This window comes from Rhinopithecus roxellana, chromosome 15, assembly GCF_007565055.1.
Source record: "Rhinopithecus roxellana isolate Shanxi Qingling chromosome 15, ASM756505v1, whole genome shotgun sequence".
Taxonomy (NCBI): Eukaryota; Metazoa; Chordata; class Mammalia; order Primates; family Cercopithecidae; genus Rhinopithecus; species Rhinopithecus roxellana.
Window position 1 is genome coordinate 48,094,816 of NC_044563.1, and position 18,762 is coordinate 48,113,577.

The 18,762-nt window shown below is 37.2% G+C and overlaps 1 protein-coding gene across 9 annotated transcripts in view; it reads left to right on the forward strand.

Annotated features, from left to right (window-relative positions):
- Positions 1-18,762, forward strand: part of DLG2 (discs large MAGUK scaffold protein 2) — a 2,272,173-nt gene that overhangs the window by 1,903,562 nt on the left and 349,849 nt on the right. The window lies entirely within an intron of this gene.

An 18,762-nucleotide genomic window follows, 5' to 3' on the forward strand; every position in this document is an offset into this window, starting at 1 on the left:
AAATTCTGTAAAGTAGGAGGTCATCTTATATATACTGAGCTCCTCAAGAACAGAGGCTGTGTGTAAATAATCTTTGAATCTGTGGGACATGGCACAGAACCTATTGTAAATCATAAACAAACATAGTAAATCACAAGTAAATGTTTCTAGAATAAATGAGTAAACAAAAGAATCACTTTTGCATGGGAAAAGGCACAATAGGTTCATAGCTCTTTGCAGAATCAAACGTTTTACAGTATTTGGTATTTTAAAACAACAAGATAGGATCACAGAATCATAACTCTGAATGGAATATCAGAGTCCCTCTTGCATAATATTTGCTTATTTGTTGTTTGTTTAATAAATGAAGGAACTAAAGCACAAAATTCCAAAGCTAAATGGTGACAGAAGCCAGAGCCAAATCCACCGAGCCTTCTTGAAAATACACCTATCCCTGGATTTTTCTTCCTTTAAGGGACATAAACGTGCTAAGGTATTATCTACTCATCAATAATTACCAAAATTATTTATATTTTTATACACAGCATATATACATACACATACACATACACATAAATAATTGCAGCACAATTTACTTTCTTTGGGGAAATACTTGTTTTTATTGCACACAGCATTTGATAAATAACAACATTAGCCAGGAACTTCTAAGTGTCAGAAAGAAGGCAGCTAAATACAAGTTGTTTTGGTTGAAAATCACACCCATTCACTAATCCTCAGGTGGACTTGTGCTCAGGAAGAATAATTTACATTGTCAAACACTCACAAGCCCAAAAAAAGAGAAAAGAAGGGTGAATTTGTATGCATACAACAGATACCTTCACACTCATTATCCTGGAAAATACATTGTAGATTATACATTTTGTTGGTGAGTGATTTATGCTTTCTGTGCATAGTTATTTGCTTCGTCTCCTATTCATCCAAAAATCCATACTTTTCCTGGTTTACCTGACTTTCTCATTACGCATAATTTTGAAGAGAAGCAATATTTAGCAATGCTGCAGCCTCTGCAAATGGGTGGCATGCATGCATCTGTCTTCTAATATAACATCCACGATTTTCACATCTCCACATGTGAATTTTCCCCTTAGTGCTTCTTCAACCCATACTTTGTATCTTAGGGCTATACCAAAATTGAAACATTTCTGTACTTATTTCATACTTTTAAGAGGGAACAAAATATTGGCAAAGGATGGGTAAGATATGGAGGTTACAAGGCAGATGATATAAACCTTGAGCTACGCACATACCCAAAAGCCCAAAATTGAGCTATTGTTGACTGACTGGTTCTAGGCAAGGACTAAGGGTCAAATCAGGAGCAAATATAGAATCTAGAACATTCAGTTTATAATGATGATATTTAGAAGGGGGTTGAACATTCAGTTGATTCTTTGATATGCAGCAGGTCTCTACATTAGACAGGAACGAGTGGATTTTAAAGAAGATCCGGAGATGATATCTCATTGTGGTTTTGATTTGCATTTCTCTAAAATAAATAAATAAATAAATAAATAAGAAGATCCAGAGACCTATAAATCCTGAAGAGCTTCTCCAGAAGCCCTACGTAGAAAAACTCTAACTTGAGGCTTGTCCTTGACTTAGAGTCCCAGAGCATTAAGTATAAGCAACACAGCCTAAGATAGCATTTCAAAATGCTAGCACAGATAATTTTGCTATTTTAGCTTTCAGGAGCAAGCTTCTCTGGCTTGCCTGTATTTGACAACTAACCCAGTGTTTTAGTTGTATTGACAGTGGAACAAGAAAGATTTATTTTTATAAGCCTAATTATGAGACTCTCACAGCACGTCAGTTTGGACTTCTAAAGGGTAACACAATTCCAGAAATTTAGGTGGTAAACAGTCAGTCATAGGCTGTCTTCCCAATAAAGCAGGATAAATCAACCAGGGAAGAGAAGAGAGGATGCAGCAGGAAAGTAGAGGCAGATCACTCAGAGGGAGGTGGTAAGAAAAAGCAAATGAGACCAGCTGCAGGAGGAGGAAATAGATGCAGCCCAGCTGCAGAGGAAAGGTAAGGAAGGGAGAAGTGAAGGGAATCTAGTCACAGACGCAGAGAGACAGATCAGGAGAGGATCACAGAGGTGAGACCCTGCAGGGGAGAATGGAAGGAAAAGGGGAGGGCATAATAGAGAGGAAAAAACACTGAGAATCAAGGCACCATGCCTTTGCAGAGCAGTGTGCAATGTATAGTGTACAGTGTACAGTGCAGTGTACGTGGCAACTTTTCCAGGTGGTAGGAGTTTAACAAAAGAGTAAACAATGCAATAGGAAACTGCATGCAGTTCAAACTTGGAAAGGGAAAAGATGGAGGATGATGATTTTAAAGAATGCAGAATTATATGTCTGGTTTCATGGAACTTCCCATGCCAAGAGCAGCAAGGGCTAGTCATATATATTTTATTCTGATGCTGGCAACTCTTAGTACAGTGAATGAAGTTTGAGAGTTCCAGGTCCCCTGTTTCAAGCAACCTCCAGTGCTTCTTCCGCTTCTGGATGACTGCTGACTTTGTGCTTACTGACTTAATGCCTCTTGGTCTCACAAGATGTGGCAGAGCCCACCACTGATCAGAGCCTGCAGCCAGCCTCTCACAGAACTGACCCCAGTATAGGCTGAAGCATAGTTCAAGGAAGGAGCTGGGTGAGGAGACACTGAATTTGGCCACAGGGATATTAAAAGGTTTTGACGTTAAAATCCTCTGGGGGATTGTTGTGTTCTCTGTAATACCCAAAGTGGCAGAGCTGTTGAGGAAAGCTGGTCCCTGCACTGATCAAGCTCACCCTGAAGAAACAGGGAAACAGCCCCTGAAGACGAGACTACAGTATGCCTGGAGGGGGCTGTTTACTGAGATGGAAAAGCAAAGTGAACCATTGTGATGACAGGCACTAGCAGGAGCTGAGGCTGCTGTGAGAAGGCATGTGATATTATGGGGAAGGGAATGTGTATGCGTGGGGGGCAGAAGTAGATTTGGAAGCACATAGCAACATTGGTGTCTGTCAGAGACAGAAGTGTTACCTGCATCCCTAAGGCTGGAGACAGCAGGTATTGTAAAAGAAGAGGGAAGATTAAGTAGGGGAGAAAGGACACAGGACACACTGTGTGCGCCACACAGACCATATCTCTTATCTTAGCTCTGCTACTTTCGAAGCATCTAATCTTTCTGTGCCTCAGTTTCCCCATCTTAAAGTTGACCTCAGCAAAGTTCTTGGGAGGATTAACAATAACAAGCCTAATACAATACCTTTTTGTTCAGTATTCAGTAACTAGTATTATCTTTATTAGTGATCTCCTTCCAAACTTAAATTGTTGGTCACAGTTTGAAAGTCAATTGACTAGATTTCTTCCCTCTTTATTCCCTCTCTCCTTTTCTTTTCTGTTCTCCTTTCTGATTCGCTTTTCCCCTCCTTCCTATTATTTGCTGAGCATTTACTTTGTGATAGGAACTGAACGATGGCAGTGGAACTTTATTTCTTGATGTTTTTATCTACTGAAGGGATTGTGACTTTGCAACTCCATTCACATCTGAAGCTCTGTCAACTAACCATGGAAACTCACACCTTGCTGGAGAGTTGTTTTCTGCAGGGTGCAGCATTCTGTGTGCTAAACTGGGAGGCTGGAAAGCGGGTATTGGTTAGTAATTAGAAAAGATTTAAATTACTGAAAATACCTCCCTGCCTGTGTAAATGGAAAATTTTTCTGATGCTTACAATATCCACTTGGGACTGATAGTGAAAGATTCAGCACAGCCTTGACTGCTTTTATGAAGTCTTGATATATGCTTGAGAGAACAAAGGAAAGTGATGACGGAGAGGTAATTCCAGAGGATGGTCACTCTGTCTCACTCCTGATTGTATGGAGTTTATCTTTTCAGGAGAGTTTTGAAATGATTCTGTTGCTGCTTCTAGTTCTCCCAAATGTCTAGAAGCACTTTATGAAATCAATAATGCTTAGAGTTAAGGCTCTGTTTATGTGATCTGCCTAACACAACAGTCAACATTCAAGATGGCAGCTCCAGTGTAGAGAATTCTACCCTTTAAGGTGGCAAAGTTGGTTGCCACCTTCCAGGGTCCTGCCTGTCTGTTATATTATTCTCCTCGCTTTACTTTCTTTTCTAGTTTACATTGTTTTCACTGTTAGACACTAAAATTGGCCATGAAATCCTTGGCGAGCTGATTAATAATTCCTCTTTAGAGGAACAGGAGTCTTTGTGAACCTTAAGGCTTCTTCAGAGTTGAGGAAAAGATTCATCAAGCACATAAAGCTGTAGTCACCCTCAATAATAATTTATGAGGACAGCAATTTGTGCCACATCCTGGGAAAACAAGAAGACTAAAACACTGTCTGACACTGCCTTCTTGGAGCTTATAGTCTAGTTAGTGATATTTATTCATTAAAAAGATAAATAGAAAAAGAAAGCAAATCACAACACATCATGTGTTATTATAGGATCTTTCTTTAAAACAATGACTACATATAGAGGTAAACATGAATGTTTTACACTCACTGGGAGGAACTAGGCACTATCCTAGACATTGGGAATGTAACTGGGGATATGTAAATATGTGTACTGAAAGTGTATAGAGTTCATTTGCCTAGTTTATTATCAGTGGTTACCTGAAGGTTACGATAGAAGGATGTTCACAGTTTACTTGCTGTTCTTTTGTATTGTTTTAGTTGTTTAAAATGAGCTTGCATTACTTCTCACCTTAAAAATAGTAATGAAAGAGTAAAGGAGGACCAAAATTCATGTAATGCTGCCAGGTTGTGGGGCTGATGGCCGAGTAAGTGTCACAGACCATCATGATTACAGGAGATCTGGGAAGGTAGAACCTGACCTGGACAAGAGAGAAGGCCAAGACTTCAAAGAATCCAGGAAAACAGGAAGTAAAACAAGGAGGAGGAAGTTAGGCCCAAGAGAACGTTAGAATAGGGATGGACATGAAGCTTCTGGCAGCAGCAGAGGGTTTGCTTAGGAGAGGAAGTGTGTAATGTAGGACACTGAACTCTAGCATTCTCATCTGGATTCTACTACAAATACACTGAGTGACCTTGGAAAATAACTTCATTTCCTGCACCTCACTCTTTCCACCAATGATATGGGAGGACTAGACAGAATCCACTCTAATGCTCCCTCATATCAGAGAAGTCTCTGGTCTTAAAAAGACTAGAGAGGGTTATGGTAAAAGCTGCATTGTGAAAGGGCTTAAATATACGGCTAAGAAATTTGCACATAATTTACAAGCAGTTAGGAACACAGATGAACCTGAGCATCTGTGGCATCTATAAAATGTGAAAGGCGGTATTTAGAGAAAAGTAGAATGGTTGTGATATACAAGATGACCATCAAGGTATTGAGAGTAGATGAAAGGAAGGGGGAGGATGGGAGAGAGACAAAGATTGGAGGAAAAGCAAACATCAATTAGAAGGCTACCACATGGTGATAAGTTATAATATCATGCTATATCAAAAAATATGTCAAAAAGAACAATATTATATATCAAAAACATTATGATATATAAAAAATTATAAAGTCATGATATATCAAAAATAAATCCAGAATGATAGAGGAAAAAAATATGTATATATATATAAAGGAGAAGCTCTCCTGCACAGAGTAATACCAGCTAATAATTCTAGATGAAATAAGGAATTATACAATAAGCATTTTTTAACCCGCAACAAAATAACTATTTCAAGAAAGCATAATCCATAGATGCTAAAAAAAATTAGGAGTTAAAGTTTACTGGAAAAAAGATATTTACACGGTCTCAAATAAACCACCTTATAGATTGTTATTTGCAAAATAGAAAGGTGCCTTTTGAATGAAGAGATCTGGTGGTCCATATATTTTGAGCCTCCTACTATGACAGAGTAAGAAACACACAGCATTACACATTGGATTTTGCTAAAAATGTTTTACCTGATTCTGATTGGGAAGAGATAATCAGACAAATTCAAAATGCAGAACACTATATAAGCATTTGACTGAATTTTTTTTTTAAAAAAAGAGTAAATTTTATTTAAAGAAAAATGTAGGTAATGTTCTAGACTAATAATGACTAAAGACATAATAACAACCAAATGCAATGCATAAAACTTGATCAAATCCTAGACTTAAGAAAAAAAATCGGTAAAAGACATTTGGAAAATAACTGAGGAAATTTGAATAGGTACAATATATTAAATGGTATAAAATATTAGTTTTGTTGGTTCTCTTTGGAGTAATAATGGCATTGTGGTTATACAGAAAATATCTTTACACTGAGAAGATGCCTTGCTGATATGTTAGGCTGAAAGTAGAATAATGTCTGCAACATATTTCAAATGGTTCAGAAAAAGTATGTGTGTGTGTGTGTGTGTGTGTGTGTGTGTGTCTTCTGATAGGCAGATAGGTAGGTAAGTGGAGAGAGGCAGAAGGAGGAAGAGGGAGAACAAATGTACCAAAATGTTAAGAACTGTTGAATCTTTATGAGTTTTTATTATAATGTTCTTCAAGTTTTCTATAATTTGAAATTTTTCAAAATAAACAGGAAACAGTCTGTTTCAATAGTTTAGATCAATGCTTAGAACCAGCATAGTAAATTAGAAAGGAAAAAACAAAAGCAAAAGATATTTTGAAGAGAAATAGTTTAATAAATATTATTTCTCATTCATAATGGTGAATACAAGTTGATTTTCAAGCATCTCTGTTTATTCAGATCTCCTGCTCTTGATTTGGCTGATTGCAGTTGGGAAGATTTTGACTTCCCAAAACTATTTGACTGATTGCAATTGGGAAGATTTGACTAAAGTAATTGAGAAGAGGGGACTTAAGAGTTCTTGACATAGTTTGCCTAAACTCACAAAACCTGTTTCTTGGGAGCTTTTAGGCAATGAGATGATTAACTTATTTTTAGGTGAGGAATAAGTCAAAGAAATACTAAGATGTAATTATGGGCAACAGCCAGATGCCAAGATACACATAAGCCCAAACACAAAAGAATGTCATTATCTTGAGGAGCTATGATGAAAAAAACATCAGGTGAGTCCCGCATGCAGCAGCCAGAGTTTGAGTTTTGCAGTAACAGATTTCGACCAAGATTAATTCCATTAGTATCCTATTCCTGCTCAAGCCTTTCAGATGCTTTAGGAGTGGACTGTTTGACAAATATGTCTCTGGAGACAGCATTATTCCTTCCTTTAAAATTGATTCCAAAGCTCGTGAACAAGATTAACTGTGTATGAGGAAAAAAGGAAACAAGAACGCTTTTCACCTACATTACAATCTCACTCAGATTAGTTTATGTAAACTAAACTAAATTAGTCAATATTATAGGATATGTAGAAATGAACATCCTTATTGCTTTCAAATCTGTATACTATTTAGACAAATTCCTAGTTAATAACTTTGACCCAGAACTTAGCCAACTGAACTTGTTTAAACAAAATAATAAGGTTCACTGGGAATTAGGGTATTTATGTGGAAAATGGTATTGATTCAGTATTTCTTTTTGCAGGTGTTATTGCACTTTTGGAAGGACATTTTTTCACTGTGCCTGATTGTGCCACAGTTTGCAAAACATTTAACACACATGCGCCTTCTACAATTAATGTCAATGCTGACTCCTGACTTGGACATTTTAACAACAAAAAATACCATCCCCCCTCACAAATAGACACATTTTCATACCCAGTTGAGAACTACTGTTAGATTCTAAGTCACTTAGGGCTGAACCATTGCTTTCTTCACCAATCCATCCCCCAAAAATAGCACAATGACTGGCACAAAGAAGGCATTCAGTTAATATTTATTGAATGGATTAATGCAATGTTTGAAAATTTGAATACTCTAGGACTCATGTTTTCTATAAATATTACTGTATTTTTAATTTACCTACATAGCCCCTTTTGTCTTTTATTGCTAAGGTAACACAAACCTCAAATTCAGTTGTTAAAACTTTTTTGTATGACTTTTAAAATTGTTATGGTACCACATGTTTACTTAAAAATATTCACATACTGTTAAAGGCTATAAAATGAAATGTAACCCATTCTCTCCTCTTCAGCATTTCTCCCCTCCCCACCATGATACCATAGCCCCTTAAAGCCTCTGTTATCAATTCATTGTGTAACATTGGAGGCATTCTCTATAAGATCATTCATCCTTTTCTTTTTTGAAACAAATGGAGTTATATATACATATATATACTTGCTTTTCTTTAATTTAGCAATAGATCATGACCTTTTTTAGTTTCAAAATATTAGACATGTATGCTATTGCTTTTAATGACTGCATAGTATTCCATTATATGAATAGTTCATTATCTAGTTAATCAATTTATTATTGATAGTGTTTTAACAGTAGATTAAATAGTGATATTTTAATATCTGAGGCCCAGAAATCATAAAAAAAAAAGTTGAAAAAAAGAATAACAGAGCACTTTCAGTTAGTCCACTGATTCAAAAGGAAGAACATGTTGAGCAAATTCAGAAGGCTTTTTTCTTACCACCATCCACCAGAGAAAGGATCTCAGCTTCAAATTTAACCCTAACCAAAGGGAATCCGTCAGTCTAGCAGCACACACACACTCTCATCTCAGGATAGAACATTTGGTGGGTGAGGTGAGAAGCCACAAAGCAGATCTTGAAGGGTAGAAATTTAGCCTTCCAGCCCAGAGTCTGATGCTGCCTGAACAGTTTAAAGGCTTGGATGATGTGGAGGTGGTTGTTTAACAATGTTTGCAAGGACATTTAAGGCATATTGGGTGCTTCAAGGAACATATTGGTTGCTCTACAATATATTTTTTTAATTAGCCAGGCATAGTGGTGCATGTCATGTCACTGTACTCTAACCTGAGAGACAGAGTAAGACCCTGTCTCAAAAAAAGAAAAAAAAAAAAGTCTTGGGCCTCACCCTCAAAGATACTGAATCAGTGAGTTCAGTTTCATCAACTTTTCTCCCCCTAGAGGAAAAATGCCTTCTGAAAAGGACTGGCTCATAACAAGTGCACAATAACTGGTTGTCAAATAAATTTTAATGATTTAAATAAAGCTATGTGATTTAATAGTTATAATCATTCATTAGTTTAAGGAATATTGTTGAACATCTACATAGCATACTCAGCACTAAAAGTATGGAGTTAAAAGAGACAGTCAAGGTCCCTACTTATGGGAAGCTTCTCTTGGGGTGGGTGAGATAATAAATAGAATAACATGTGGGTCTAAATTCTGTAAGAAAGTAAAACTGGGTGAGTTAGAGATAGGCTGGGAGGCTACTTTAAATGTGATTGTCAGCAAAGAGCTCTTTGAGGAATTGACATTTGAGCTGACACTTATGAAAATAAGTTATCAAAGATGAGAAAAGCTAGGTAAGAGCACTCCAGTCAGAGGGACCACTGGCACAAATTCTGTAAGACTGGAGAAAACTTGGACTGATGCAAAACAGAATGAAGGCCCTTGTGGCCAGCAAACAGTAAAGTAGGCAGCGTGGAATAAGATGGAATAAGACGGATAGGCAGAGTCCAAGGAAAGGAGTTTGAATTTCATTCAAAGCCTAACAAGGAGCCAAAAGAAAGATTTTAGCAGAAGAGAGGCATGATCAGATATACAGTTTGAGATCATTCTAGCTGCTGAGTCAAAAAGGGATAAAGGAGGGTTGGAGGAGTGGGCCACAAAGAGAATGGAGGGACCATCAAGGCTACTGTAGTATTCCCAGGGAAAATGATAGTTTGGCCTAGAGGGATGGGGTGGAGTTAGAGAAAAGTGGAATTGGAATATGGCTATGAACTAAGGGATTGCATGGTGAGGTGGAAGGGGAAGAAATGAATGGAGGTTCTTGATTCAGTGGTTTGAGAGGAGATTGGTAGTAGTACTGTTTGCTGGAAATGAGAAAACTCTCGAGAAACATGTTTGGGAGAAATTTTGAGTTTATTTTGAGTACGATGAGTTTGAAAAGTCTTACACATCTATCTGCAGATGACAAGTAAGCAGAAAGATTTACAAGTCTAGACTTAAGGTAAAAATCAGAGCTTGGAGATAGTAGTATCACCTTGTATTTGTATAATATTTTTATAAGGTTTCAACTATTTCTTGTTTACATATTCTTACAAAGATAGTTAACTTTTTACTTGAAATGCATAAATTCTAGATGTTACTGTCTTTCAGCCTTTAGTAAGCTGGGCTTGGATAGCCAAATTACACTTTATTATTTTCATTTAAAGATTCCAAAATAATCATCCCTCTAGAAATGACCTGGTAAGCCAAAACATTTTTAAAGGTCTAAGTTTTTTTTTAAACTATAAGCCTGTTTTTGCATCAGGAAGTCAAATGTAAAGGGAAGTTAATGTTTAACTGCTAAGATACATAAATATTCAACATCAGTTTTTCACTTTGCCTGTGCTCCAGGATTCTAGTCTTGAGCTGTAATGCATATACTGTCAGAAATATTACCACTCTCCACAAAGTACAACAGCCTCCAGGAGGAGAAGGGAACTTAATTAGAAATTTCCATTTCAAATACAATTTATAGTGCATTCACTCTGAAACATGCTGGAGGGTGTTTGAAAAGTTTAATGCATAATGATCTATTTGTCTCAAGTTGTCAACAAAATACATATGGAGCATAGAATGTATTTGTTTATTAAGCACTAGAAGGGACCTCTGAGATTTAGTGTGAGACTCTCTTTCTAGATAAAGAAACTGAGGCCCAGAGAGATGAAGGCACTTCTCAAAGTCAAATAAGCTAACAGCATGACCGGAACTCAGGACTCGTAACTCCTAGGATTGTGCTTTTTTGATTTAGTGCCTACAACCCTAGCACTTTTCCCTGGTCAAATGAGCCTGCACTGAGATAATTTTATAGTCTCCCAAGTCATCTTCTTTGTGTATGTCAGGAGAGGGTTCAACAATAGCTAATAGTTAGATGCCCTTACTAGATGCCAGGCACTGTTCTAAGTGCTTTACATGTATTAACTAATCTAACCTTATAGCAACTCTGTGACATGGTACTCTTTTTATCCCCATCTTGTATATCAAGCTTCTTCTACATCTGGGTCTAATTTGACCATGGTACTGACCATAGGAATATGAAATCTAAAATGATTTTGAACATTGGACACTTCTCTAAGCTTCAGGTAGATATTTTCCAACTGTCTGCAAAACTGTAGATATCCAACAGACATAGCAAAGTCAACATGTCTAAAACAAAATACATTATCCTCTCACCCAAACCCACTCTCCATTCTGTGTTCCCATCTTGATTGATGGTATCATCACACCTCCAATCATCCTAAAGCTTTTTGACACCTTCCTTATCTCCCATTTTCAATTTGCTCAACACTGTAAATATTATTTAAACACTATTTGGCTTCCAGAAGTATTTGAGGAGAATAGCTGCATAGAACCTTCCTCTGTTTTTCTCTCTCATATCTGCACTGCATCTCCCATCCTCAATTCCACCCTCATTTGCCTAATTTGGGCCTCAATTATCTGTATCATTGGTAATACTTCAATAGTCTCCCATCTGGTTATCTGCTGGGATAGTTCCTTTCTTGAACTCACTTAGTTCATTAACCCCAGTTTCTCACTGTTGCCAGAGTTGTTCTCCCATAAACACGGGTCCTATTGTGTTAAATGCTTCTGTAAAACCCTTCCATAGCCACTTATTGACAAAACTTCTTGCCCTGGCATTCAAGGTCTACTTCTGCTGGCAGCATTTTTTCTTTCTCCCTTTCTATGTTCTATGTCAGCCATCAGACTGCTCACAAATGAACATCAAATGTGATATTTATAGTTTCCCTGTTACCCACATAAGTATGTGATAAGATCATTTAATACATGTGAATGTGTTTGTTCTATTTGTTTGTTTATATATCACCTTGTTCAGTAACATATGTGAGGTGGGAAAACAGTTTATTAACTATAAAATACTTTTGAGATGTTATTCTTAAGCCATAGAAATAATTAAATTTACAACACAGGGGTCCCTAGAGATGGTGTGGCCCAGCACCTTCACCTTTCAGAGCAGCTCAGTAGCTGGTTTGAATAAGTTGATGGCAGAGTTGGCAACAAAACTTACATTTTTGCTTCATTGCATCTCTTCACTTCAGGAAAAATGAAAATAGATATTTTCCCTCTTGAGAAAGAATGGGAGCCTTCTACGTGTATTTAATACACTCATACATCTGTTCATCTTACTATCCATAGTGTCTCTCTGAATAAAGTAGAAATCGTTTGGATCCTACCCCAGTTTCTTCTCTGCTGCCCCCTGCCACCTTCCACCCAGACCCCCAAGTGTGAAATTATTGGCTTGAAACAGTCCCCTATGTTCTGTACCTGACTCATTTTAATTGAAATGTGGTGCCAATTATCTAGCCTTTTCCCATTTGGTTACCCCTTTGTGTTTTTTTCGCAGTTAATAATTCTGTTAAATTTGTAGTTCTTAGCTACTTTTATTCTAAGACAGTCTTCTCTCAAACGTATTCTTTGGTTTTATTATTGCTGATAAAAGCCAGTTAAAAGTCCTGGTTACATGGATAATGGATATGCTATAATACAGATAGCAACTAATTAGTAAGTACCTACCATGTACCAAGTATTATTTTAAGCATTTTATTTGCTTAAACTCTAACAATCCTGATAACAGCCTAACAAAAGAAGGGTTCACATCTTTTGGTGCATATGAGGAAGTAAGTTCAAAGAGATTAAGGAATTTACCCAAAGTCATAGAGCTGGTAAGGGAAGGGACCAAGATTTGAATCCTGGCCTTCCCAGGTCTGAATCCAGTATTCTTCCATGACACTGCTTTCAGAGCAGGCAGATGACATGAGCTGTGATGGAAAACTTTGGCAGCCATGAGCATTTGCTCTGCCTTCTGAGCAGCATCTCCAAGGGGGTCCATCCAACCTCAGATTCTTGTAACCAGGCTGGCCATAAGCACATGCTTCCTGCACATTCTCTTCCTGTACATTCTCTCTACCTGTAAGCACTCCTGGGGCACAAAAGTGATGTTAAAATAATATTTCTCAATTTTTAGCTGAGGAATGACTCCTCATTATGGTCAAATATACTAATGGCTTATCATGCCCTGGATCACCAGATCCTTGAGAGGCTATGTCATGGTTAAGAATGAAGATGCTTAAACTGCACTGCCTGGGTTTCATTCCTGACTTTGCCATATGTTAGCAATGTACCCTTGGACAAGTTACTTAATCTGTGCCTCAGTTACCACCTCTGTAAAATGGGGATTGTTATGTGTTCTGACTTCACACAGTTATTATGAGGGCTAAGGGAATTTCTGTATATGAAATGCTTACAACAGTGCCTGGCACATATTAAGTGTTATATACATGTCAGCTACCATCATCACCATCATCACCATCATCATCATCATCATCATCTTCTTTTTCTTCATCACTTCTTTCTCACATTTGTTCCTCCAGTATCTGCCCTTCAGTAACAACTGTTTCCTGTTCTTCAGATGTGCAGGCCCTCTCTCACCTCCAGCCCTCCATGTGTGCCTCCCTCTCTGCCTGGAATACTCCTGCCACTAGTCTCCTCACCCTACTCTCCCCATCTGTGAGAACCTCCACCCATCCTCACCTTGCTAACATTCACGACCTCATCTCAATGTCACTGTCTCCAGGAAATCTTATTCCTCTTCATCCCTTGGTAGGAATGCCTCCTCTGTACCCCATAGAATACTGACCTTTTCTTGTGCTAGCACTTACCGCCCAGTATTTAATCATGTGTTTAGCTGTCACTGTCCTCCACTGAACAGCACATTGCTTAACAAAGGCTATGTGTCACTCTAGTTCATTCTTCCCTTAAATTGGAAAGTGAAATAACTAAGTGGATACTTTTTTAAAAACAAATTTATTTCAATACTGTGTTTATCTCTAGGCACTATAGAAGGCACACATTAAAAGATAGTACAGTGAGTCATAGGGTGAGTATCCATATTGCCATAATAGATCTCACATTCACTTACCTGAGTCTCTAATGAGATATTACATGGTATCAAGATGCTGGAAATAACACCCATAAGAGATAACAAAAAATAGAATTTAGAAACCAGGGAATGAGAGTTCCCTGACACTGGAGGTATGCAAGCAGAAGCAAATGGTCACTTGGTGAGAATGATATGAAGAGATGGGGAAGGGAGTGGGATCACTTCCTCGAAAAGTGAAAAATGTATTCACACATTAGGATCATATAGAAGAAGAAATATTGTTTTCTGAGCCATCAGAGGGCAGAACTGAAACTAAGAGGTGGAAAGAAAGATTCAACACAAAGAACTGTTTTGTGTTTTGTTTGTTTGTTTTAATCACTGTAGCTCACCCAAATACAATGGATTTTCCTGAAAGACAGTGAGTTCTTCATTAGTGTTGATGCAGGGTCACATGGAGGTTAGATGATCATTTGCCTGGGATAATGCGAGAATATATTATTCACTCACCCACTTGCTTATTCACTCACTCTCCTCTTTTGTTCTTGTGCACCTATTATTTGCCTGACCCTATGCCAGGACCACAAGTTCCAGTAAGCAGAGATCTGACTTTCAAGGAGCTTATAAATAGATACATTACACAACTCAGTTTGAATTGAGTCTTTAAGAACTAGAAGTTTTCCAGATGAGGAAAGAGTGAGAAGCTATGTTCTAGATATGGAAAATAGCATGTGCATAGATGCAGAAATGGCTGCATCAGAGAAATTTTAAAAGGTCAACATAGTGAGGGACAAGGGTATAAGAATGTGTTTGAATCAGCCTAACGATATACCCTGGGGTTGAAGAAGATCACAAGACTTCCTCTATTTTTGAAATCCTCTGATTCTGATATCATTCATTCGATAGTACTAAGAAACAGACAAATATTTCCAGAGAATCATCATTTATTCAGGGAACCCCTGGAGCCCCAGGCCAAGGCCCCTAGTGGCAGAAGTAGCAAATATAATGATCATCTTTTAAAAACAAAAAGAAAAAATGATTGACCTTGGGGATGGTAAACCACTGATCTTCACATTAGGATCTGAAAAACAACAGCAGCAACACAACTAGAAGTCAACTAAAAGTGCCCAAATTTCTATTCATTACCAACATTATTGTGCAAAGGATGCCAAAACATATGGAATATCAATTTTTTTTTTTTTTTTTTTTTTTTTCAGACAGAGTCTCGCTCTGTCGCCCAGGCTGGAGTGCAGTGGCATGACCTTGGCTCACTGCAAGCTCCACCTTCCGGGTTCATGCCATTCTCCTGCCTCACCCTCCCAAGTAGCTGGTACTACCGGTGACCGCCACCATGCCTGGCTAATTTTTTTTTTTTTTGTATTTTTAGTAGAGACCGGGTTTCACTGTGTTAGCCAGGATGGTCTCAATCTCCTGACCTTGATCCCTTGATCCACCCGCCTTGGCCTCCCAAAGTGCTGGGATTACAGGTGTGAGCACCATGCCCGGCCGGAATATAAATATTTTAATGATCCAATGCAAGTCATGTACATAAAGAGGAAGCAATAAATGAAATTGTTCTAGCTTGACAATGCCTTTTACCTTAGCCCTACATGATCTAATCATTATAAGTTGGGCCATAATTTCTAGATCAGGTTGCTTTTGGACCACTGCAGAGCAGAGTGGCAAAACACACAATCATTTGCTGCCAGTCTCAGGGAGCTTGATTTATGCCCTTGAAAGACAGGTTTCAGAATTGGAATCTTGTAGGCATAGACCCTTGGAATTAGACAGGATACTAAATTACAGTGTAAATTGGTAGTTAAGAACTCAGGAGTATTACACTATTTTAAATCCTTAGCCTCTTTCCACCACATAAATTTGAGTAAGTCAGTGAGTCTCTGAGCCTAGTTTTCTTATCAGTAAAATGGGAAAAATAATCCCACCCTCCTGAGGATTAAGTGAGATAATATATAAATATCTCTTATGTACATACCTCATGCTCAATTAATGTTAACAATTATTATTATTAATCTCAACAATAATTAGTGGCACCCAATCTTTGAGAATGTATGCTTCAAGAAAAGAATTTTTCTTGGAGAGAAGAGGACTCTAAACAGAACTCTGAGAATCCATGTATCCAGATGAAAAAGTTCAAACTGAAGCAAAATAATAATAATAATAATAAATATATGAGGTTGTGTCACACTTGGTATTTTAAAATGTCATATCAATGATGTAAACTGTGAATACTTTTTAAAATGTTATTTGTGCAAGGTTTGCTGATAAAATCTCAAACCTCGGGGAAAGAAATAAGAATCAAAGTGATCTTGAAAAATTTGAATGACTGGGGAAGAACATGTTTGCTAAAACCAGGGAAGAAATCAACAGGAACAAGGGCACTATGATATCGTTCGGGATAACAGCAGCAGCACACCTCTTCAAAAATGCAGAGGCCCATGTAAATTTGGGCCTAAAATGAACAAGACTGTATTCTTGGTCCAGTGAAAAAGAAACAAACTCACAGAGCACATCTGCTAAACTAGAAGGAACTCTGGGGCTTGGCAAGAGGTGCTCTTGGCTGGTCCTATCTCTATGCTAACTTCAGTATGACTTTGGGCCACTCCCTTCTTTTACAGGGTTCTTCTCTAATGTATAAGTGCTAGATAAACAAGTTTCTAAGGCTTTTCTAGTCCTAAAATGTTGTGTTCCTCTTTTTTAAAAAAGCATGAAGTAACTAATATATTGCACTCTGTGTTAGTTAATTTCCATTAGATTTATTTCATCACTTATAATCACAGCTCTTTGAAGAAATGCTAAAACAATAATAATAGATACTATTTGCTGAATGCCTATTTGTACCTGCAACAGCCCTGATAGGTAGGTAGGTAGGTATACTCATTTTATTGAAAAGAAAGCTAAGGTTCAAAGAAGTTAAGTGACTTCCCCAAGTTACCTAGGTAACCTAGGTAGACTTGAGATTTAACCTGTTTTGTCTAACTGCAAATTTTTGTTCCTTCCCATTTTTCCATGTACTTTCCTTAATGTACTGAAAAACAATTCAGAGGATGACTAGAATGATGAAACATGTAGGAATCTTCGCTGTAAAGGAAATGTCCAAGAAATTGTGGCTGTTCACTTGGTTCAGATCAAACATCAAAGTATATTCCAATTGATTAAGGATTAAATGGCTAAAGATTAAACTATAGTTTGCTATGGGAAAACTTGGGTAATTTGTTAAATATGTTGGTGAAAAGAAGATATAATCTAAAACTCAAGAGCCAAAAAAGAAAAGGAAATTAAATAGACTTCACTAAATATTTAAAAACTCATTCTATGATAGGAAGTAATGTACAAAAGAAAAGTCAAAATACAACAGTACAAATAACAAACTAAGAATATTTGCAATAGTTACCTAAGAAGGACCAATAACATTCTTCATTTGCAGATAATGTTTTGAAAGAGCAAACTGCCTAAACAACAAAAACAAAATAAATAAAAAGGGGTTTTATGTAAAAATAAGTTCAAATATCCAATAAACATATAAGAAGATGCTTAACCCTATAATTGAAGAAACGCAAAATTTAAAAATAAATTTGTTTACCTATCAGAATGGAAAGTCAAATGTTGAAGTATATGTAACTATTACAAGAGTGTGAGGAAGTTGAAAATCATATATTATTTGTGGGCATGTAAATTAATACTACACTTTTACAGGCAGTCTGGCGATACCTATCAAAATTTCACATTCATACCCTTTACTCAACAACTTACTGTTAGATGATATTTATTACCTCATTGTTTATAATAGCAAAATAGTGAAGCTACCTAGCTATCAGCCATGCTACTGGTAAAACAAATTGTTTTTCATTGAATAATAGAACACTCATAGCTATTAAAATGAATGAGATTAATGGGAAGAAATATGTAAATTAGAAAGCTCACTAAGGTATATTAGTAAGTGGAAAAAATCAAGGTGTAGAACATGATCTTATCTGTATAAAATTTTAAATTATCTATTTTATAAACTGGCTTATATTCATAACAAAAATAATTAGTAGTATATACAAGAAGCCATTAACATGGTTACCTTTGTAGCGAATAATAGGAGGTAGGGGAGCCTTTTATTTATATATCTTTTCATTGTGCCTTACTCATGATATATGGGCATGATGTGTGTATATTAATTTTATTTTTCATATCAATACATTATCTGGGCAATTGGATTATGGCCTGTTTTTGTTTTCTCATTAGTTTCTATATGTTTAATGAATAAATAATTATTTTGAAAATGTACAATAGCAAATTTAAAAAAACAAGTAATGCATATACCCTTTCACCAAGAAGTCTTTCCAGGGAATTTATCCTTCAAAAACACTTTTATAAGTGTTTATAGTAGCAGAAAAACTGGAAACAACCTTAACCACATCAAGAGGGATCTCACTGAAAAGTGCTGGCACATCCGTGACATGGAATACTAGGCTTTCATTAAAAAGGTAGAATGAGCCGGGCGCGGTGGCTCAAGCCTGTAATCCCAGCACTTTGGGAGGCCGAGACGGGCGGATCACGAGGTCAGGAGATTGAGACCATCCTGGCTAACCTGGTGAAACCCCGTCTCTACTAAAAAATACAAAAAAATTAGCCGGGCGAGGTGGCGGGCGCCTGTAGTCCCAGCTACTTGGGAGGCTGAGGCAGGAGAATGGCGTAAACCTGGGAGGCGGAGCTTGCAGTGAGCTGAGATCTGGCCACTGCACTCCAGCCTGGGCGACAGAGCGAGACTCCATCTCAAAAAAAAAAAAAAAAGGTAGAATGATATGAGCTGATATGAT